The sequence below is a fragment of the Squalius cephalus genome (assembly GCF_949319135.1).
Source record: "Squalius cephalus genome assembly, chromosome: 10".
NCBI classification, from domain to species: Eukaryota; Metazoa; Chordata; class Actinopteri; order Cypriniformes; family Leuciscidae; genus Squalius; species Squalius cephalus.
Genome location: NC_137131.1, coordinates 37883337 through 37890454, shown reverse-complemented (window position 1 = coordinate 37890454; position 7118 = coordinate 37883337). Strand labels below are relative to the sequence as shown.

At 35.4% G+C, this 7118-nt stretch overlaps 1 long non-coding RNA gene across 1 annotated transcript; it reads right to left on the bottom strand.

Moving 5' to 3' along the window:
* Positions 1-223: 223 nt before the first annotated feature.
* On the bottom strand, positions 224-4910 carry LOC307165241. The gene is made up of 3 exons (XR_013822445.1): positions 4854-4910; positions 4080-4112; positions 224-973 (listed from the first exon to the last, which is right to left on the bottom strand). It is a non-coding gene; the product is annotated as an uncharacterized lncRNA (long non-coding RNA).
* Between the last annotated feature and the right edge of the window lie 2208 nt (positions 4911-7118).

Below are 7118 nucleotides of genomic sequence, written 5' to 3'. Positions count from 1 at the left end.
ATCGAATTGTTATTGTTGTTCTTATTATCATTTAGGGGGGCTTAGGAACATTTTGGGGTAGCTTCAGCCCCCCTAAAATAGGCCTAACGACGTCCCTGGTGGACGATACGGGCAAAGTCCACCACTCGGTAACGCTATCCGGCTCCATCAGGGTCTTTGATCATCGTCACTCTCACAGTTCCACACAGGCTTAACTACTCGAGATCGCTGGCCGCTACCCAGCAAGCAATTTTGCGTCTAATAGCCGTCAAAACACAGCCCAGACGTCTAGGCTAAAACGAGGCTAATTTTGGGCTGTCACTGAAAATCTAATAGACGTCTAAACATAGCCCAAGAATAGACAGCTATTGAATGACTACATATATACGTCAAATAGACGTCTAACCATAGCCCAAGAATAGACAATTAGACAGCTATCGAATGACTATATTTATACGTCTAATAGACGTCTAACCATAGCCCAAAAATAGACCAGTCATCAATTAGACAGCTATTAAACGACTACATATATACGTCTAATAGACAGGCAATATGGGTCTAGGCTAAAACAAGGCTGATTTTGGGCTGTCAGTGAAAATCTAATAGACGTCTAACCATAGCCCAAGAATAGACTAGTCATCAATTACACTACATATACATGTAATAGACAACAAAATGAGGCATAAGGATTCTTTTCACTCAAATATAACAGGTTCTCATAAATGAAAATCCATCCAAACTAATTGATTATAAAGGGATTTATTTAGAACAATTATATTAACAACTTAGACAACATTCAAACATAAAAATGAACAAATAAAATATTGGAAAATATGTAAAACAACTTAAGATACTAACATTTTTAAGAATTAATTGTTAGCTTTATATCCATAACCACCACCCCCTGCTCTCCCTGGTGCTTGTTTAAAATGACCAGAAATTGCATTTTTTATTTCCCATTCAGTCGCCGAAGGAAAGTTGGTCATCACTGCGTCTGCCAAATGAGAAAAAGAAAAAAATTGCTCAAGCATTGATGACAATAATTTTGAACTAATTACAGTCATTCACTTTTGCTAGGATGCACACTAGAGCTGGCCAATATAGAGTTAACGGAATATAGATTGAGACTATATAATTTATATCAATATAGACAATAATTTATATCAATATTATTAATAAATTAATAACAATAATTGAACATTTTTGCCTGCATAATGGTGATGCACTAATTATATATATATATATTAGTGGTGGGCCGTTATCGGCGTTAACGCGCTGCGTTAACGCGAGACTCTTATCGCGCGATAAAAAAAATATCGCCGTTAATCTATTCTCCAAGTTGGGTTGGGAGCGTTGGGAGCTGGCTCAAGCTACACAAGCTATGATGACGCAATCTACCCGCGGCCGCGAGGAACACCCGGCTGCAACGCATCATATTCGTCGTCATCTTAAGTAAACACGGCTGAAAGTGAAAGCTGGTGTAAAAGATCGGTGGAACATCCATTATTTGGACTTGGTTTGTATTTAAGCCGTCCGACGTAGACTGTGTGGTGTAACAGTTCGGTAAGTTAACACACGACTAATCCGTTCTACCACCTCAAATTCAAAACGAAACACATCACTGAATACCAGCGCGCGCGTATTATTCCCAATATATCTTAGTGAGTGGTGTAGCACATAATCTCTTTTTATTAAAAGCGCCCGATTTTAAGAATCGTTGTTGTTTCTTTTTAACTGAAAAGACATCAGTTAGACAATATTCTAATTTTAAATTTGGGGTTTCATAAGCTCCAAGCCATAATAAACATTAGACCTACTTAAGTCTCTGCAGCTAGTGTACTTAAATTTTATTTATCTGCAAAATGATGTTGTATACTTACAGTTTTGCACAATATATGTTCTCAAAACTACATACACCCTTTCAAAAAAACAAATACATTTAGCAGTTGTTTAGCAGGGTCTGTGTAACCTGTTCTGAAATGGTTTTATTATAATATCGTTATCGCAAGAGGCTGCAATGTATATCACAATATGGATTTTAGGCCATATCGCCCATCCCTAATTGATAGCCTATAGTAGTTGATAATAACATAGGCCTACCTAATGTTGCCTATGGACGGTAACAGTACAGTAGTAACCTTTTACAGTCTGTGAGTAGAACAGCTTTCTCAAGCAGTTTGTGATGCATTTTGGAAACAGGAGATGAGCCCCTGGTCTAATGCGCCACCTGGCTTGAGAAACCCGTTCTCAAAGACTTACTTTTATAGTCATTATTTGGGTAGCACACATATTCTGAATGCCTTCGGCAGAATTCAAATGAGCCATTTTAATCTAGATTAATCTAGATTAATTTCAAAATTAATCTAGATTAATCTAGATTAAAAAAATTAATCTATGCCCACCTCTAATATATATATATATATATACACACACACATATACATACATACATATACATATACATATATATATTAGGGCTGGGCAAATTAACGCGTTATTATCGCGTTAACGCATTTATTAATTAACGCCGACAATTTTTTTATCGCACGTTAACGCAATTTTTTGTTTTTTTGAAAGTCCGTTGCTCACCGGCTTAGTTTAGCGGGAATGCTCTGCCATGTGTAATCCCTCCTGTTGATGTCCTGATAACTATTTAGATTCAGGAAACTCACAAACAGCGAGGATCAGTCTCTCTTCAGTCTCACGTCATATACAAAAAGTTCAAGACAATTCAACTTCGGCAGCGGGCGGGCGTGTGCGCACAACCGAGACAGTTTCACGTGAACGCACCCGCTTGTCCCTGCGCCTTGTGCTCGACCACTTCACCTCACTCTACCAAACGCGAATAGAGCGTCTGCCGCGAGTGATTTCAATGTTAAAGTCAATGCAAAGACGCGTTTATTATGCGAATGAGGCGTTTAGCGCGGCGCGCGCGTCCAGTTCGCGTCAAACCTTTGCTTTTTACGCGCGTCAATTTCGCTCTGGACGTGCGAATGGATTCAAAATGTTCAACGCGGTAGACGTGAATTTGACGCGCTATTCGCGTTTGGTGTGAACTGTGAATGCAGTAACAGGGAAACTTGCTACTGAACACAGACTGTTTCTGCTGCTCCCTGATGAAAGAGACTGTTGATACCTGTTCAGAAAAAAAAAACAAGAAAACAGGACTCTGATGGTAACTTGTTTAACAAGCTAGATAAAAGGTAATGCCCTGGCAGTGGCAAATAGCTTTGGTTTAATATTTGATTTGATTACATTAGTGTTTAAGTTGAGATTTACAAGAAATATTTTATTGCTACTGTGTAAAGGGAATACTGCTGGTAAAAAGCACATTAGGCTATTTGTTTAAAGTTTTTGCAAACCACATGTTATTGCACTTTTGTGTATATAGCAGTACATTTAGATCTGCTATACACTATACTTTAGAATTCATTATTAAATTTTGCTCGTAACAATGCGATTAATCGCGATTAATCGCAAGAAAATCATGCGATTAATCGCGATTAATCGCAAGAAAATCATGCGATTAATCGCGATTAAATTTTTTTATCGTTGCCCAGCACTAATATATATATACATACATATATATATATATACATATATACACATACATATATTTTAGGGGTGTAACGATACACGTATTGAACCATTCTGTACGAGGCTTTCGGTTCGATTTCAGTACGGATTTTTAAACACAAACGGAACTGTTCGTTAGACAATTTTTACTGCTGACCAAAAATTTTTAATTACAAATGTAGGCACGTCAAAAAGCGTGCTCATAATGTAAGAGAAATCATAACAAATCGTGATAACAATCGTGCTCTTTCAGGTAGTGACCATATAGACCTGCATTATATGACTGACTGACAGGCAAGAACAGTTTGACTTAAAAATATCAAAATTGAAACTACTTCAGAAACAAAGACACCTACATCTTGGATTCCCTTAAGGTAAGCTAAAACATGCCAAAATTTAATTTCAAAGTGAACTATCCCTATAAATCATTCTTTATCACTTACTCATATAACTCTAATGAACATAAAAAAGATACTTATAGGGGTAGTTCACTTTAAAAAAAAAATCATGTAAGCATTTACTCACTTTCACTTGGTTCCAAACCTGTATGGCTTTCTTCTGTTGAACACACACACAAAAAATATATATATATTTTGAAGAATGTTGGTAACAAGACATTTAATGGTAGTCAGTGACAAGTGTTCTGTATATTCAATTGCTGTACTTTGTTGACTGATTGCTGGATAATTTGCAATAAACAGTGTCTTTAAATCAAATAAAGTGGATTACATCACTCCAGTTGTGAGGTTTTTACACTGGCTATCTGTCTGTCAAAGAATTCATATCAAAGTACTACAGCTGGTTATTAAATTAATTAACATTTTAAGGCCAAAGTAAATTTCTAATCTTCTGATGCATTATGAACCATCCAGAGCAGACCTCTCAGGTCATCTGACAGTAGCCAGCTACTTTTATATCAAATTTATAAGTCAAAATTAAAAAAAAAAAAAAAAAGTCAAAACAAAACATGGAGAAGCAGCATTCAGTTTTTATGCACCATATCTGAAACAAATTCACTGAAAACTGAATGTATGCTGCATATTTTAATTCTTTTAAATCGAGTTTAAAGACTTTACTGTTTGCCACTACCTTTTATTAATTGGAAAGGAAAAAAACATTTTTTTTATAATTTCTTTTCATGTTGCACTATGTTGCTGTTAAGTGTTATGTAAAGTACTTTGAAAGTTTGCATTAAATCAAAAACTATTATTTCTTACTCTAATCTAAAAACAAAAATATATTGGTATCTTTAATAATAATAAAAAATAGTAATGATAATATTCATAGTTTCATGCTTACCACCTTGAATTTAGATATGGGCACACAGTTGCAATAACACATGCAGGTAACGTTAACGTTAACTTGTTGGAGAAAAATAGTACTCTGCAATGGTAATGTTAAAATGTCACGGTTTCTACACATTATAACAACTAACTAATTTAAACAATGAACATAACAAAAATAACACGCATACTTACAAGATCGAAGTAGAAATTTGAAGGTTTTCATAGTGTTGCTCGCCCGTTGCTCTCCAACAGCTGCCTCGTGTAAAATAAAATTGAAAATGGAGGAAATGTGTATCGCGAGATATGGCTAAAGTGATCTAGTCGCGCAATGCCAGTAGTCCCAGTAGTCACGTCTCAGTAGTGTTTCGATTGTGCCATCTAGCGGTTGAGAAATGTCATTGCATTTGATTTAATTTGAAATGATAGACAGTCATATCGTAGTAGATTGTGTATGAATGTTATGTTTATGTGTGACAGCAAACATTAAGCTGTGTGAGCGAAAACATTTTTAAGACTAATATTCTTATACTATATCGCTGGTCTGAATCAGGGCTATAGCCAAGCCGTACGTAGACCAGATTGCCTTGATTTCGCCAGGTGGGCTAAAGCAGACCGCATATAGCCCGTCCAATTCGGAGCTAAATCGTGACTACAGATCGACCATGTCGTGAAATGACACATTGAACCTTGTAGATATCATTACCAATGCGAACGTGATGAAATATTAACCATTTCATGCACTTCCTGGCAAAAAAACTACAATTAATCAGTTTTGACTAAAAGTGGTCTACAATAGCCGGGTCTGAATACGAGCTAAATCGTGGCTACGCACAGCCTACACATATAACAGGTAAAATAAAGCAAACCAAACAACTTGTAAGCACAGTTGACTTTGCTGGAATATCATACATCTCACAAGTTATTTTGGAAAAAAATACATTTATCCAGATTAAATGTTATTTGGGCTAAAAGAGGGTTACACATAGCCGGACTATATAATGTCTATATTTAACCCAGACGTTGAAATGACGGCTATTGCTTGCTGGGAAAATAAATTCACAAAATATTTCTGTAACTCTTTCTTTCTATTCTTACCGGCATCCTTAAAGCATCTTCACAAATATTATTAACCAAAAAATATTTAACCTTTTAAATGTAAAACATGAACATAACACAATATGCATTTTTCTTATCGAGCAAAATCACAACTTCTTTGCTGGTCAATGATTCTTAACTTTTTTTAACCACAAATTCTATTTATTAAACTATGAAATTATCTATTCCAACTTATATAACTTTACTAATGATAATGATTTCAACAGGGTTACAGTTGAATGCTGTGAGCTACAAAAATGAACAAAAAAGTTTTTTTTTAAATGTCTTACAAAAGCATACTCAGTCTGACATTAAATTACTTCACAACATTTATGAGTAGTGATTATACAGGAGACTGCAACTTGATGACAGGTCTCAAAAGTTCTCAATAAAAAAACGTAGCCTACATCTCTTGGAGGTCAAAAATCACAACAAATCCACCAAAAACCACTTATGTATTGTCTAAATATCATTTAATTAATCTGTAAAGATCAATGGGTATGATACACCTAAAGTAATGGAGTTCAAAATAAACAAACAAATTCCAGATGTAATTTTTCCTAACCTAGCAGTGTCACGAAGATGAAGATGAAGGTACACATGATAAAATACGAAGTGATTTAAAAAAAATAATAAACACATCCAGACAGAAGGTTTAACAGTGCATGTGTGAAACACACAAACAACGACCGACAACTAAAGATTGAACACAGAGAAACTAAATACACAGAGGTAAGGAACTAAATGATGTGCAGCTGTTTTGGAAGATTAGTGTCCCGAACAGAGGAGTGGTGGGAAACAAAGACAAAGAAACATGTGACTGAAGAAAACAAACTGAAAGTTCATGAAAGTGAAACTAAAGATAAACAAAACTGAGAGTGTGTGACAGCCAGATTGTGGAATCCTGAATGCTCCCAACACAGGGTCAGCAATGATCTTCACTTCCTTTGCAGTAAAGGCAATAAATGTCCGTGAAAATACCTCTTTGACTGCAACTGCTGCCTTGCAGCCAACACTATTTTTCATTTATCTCTTAAGTTTATAGAGCAACTTTATTTTGTTTCTTCACATTGAATTTCTATGCTCATGGTACAAAGTACACCAATAATAAGCTTAAACAATATACGTTGGACAAATCAACACAATCAATGAAAGTGTCAGCCACTTTTTTAACTTTTCAGAA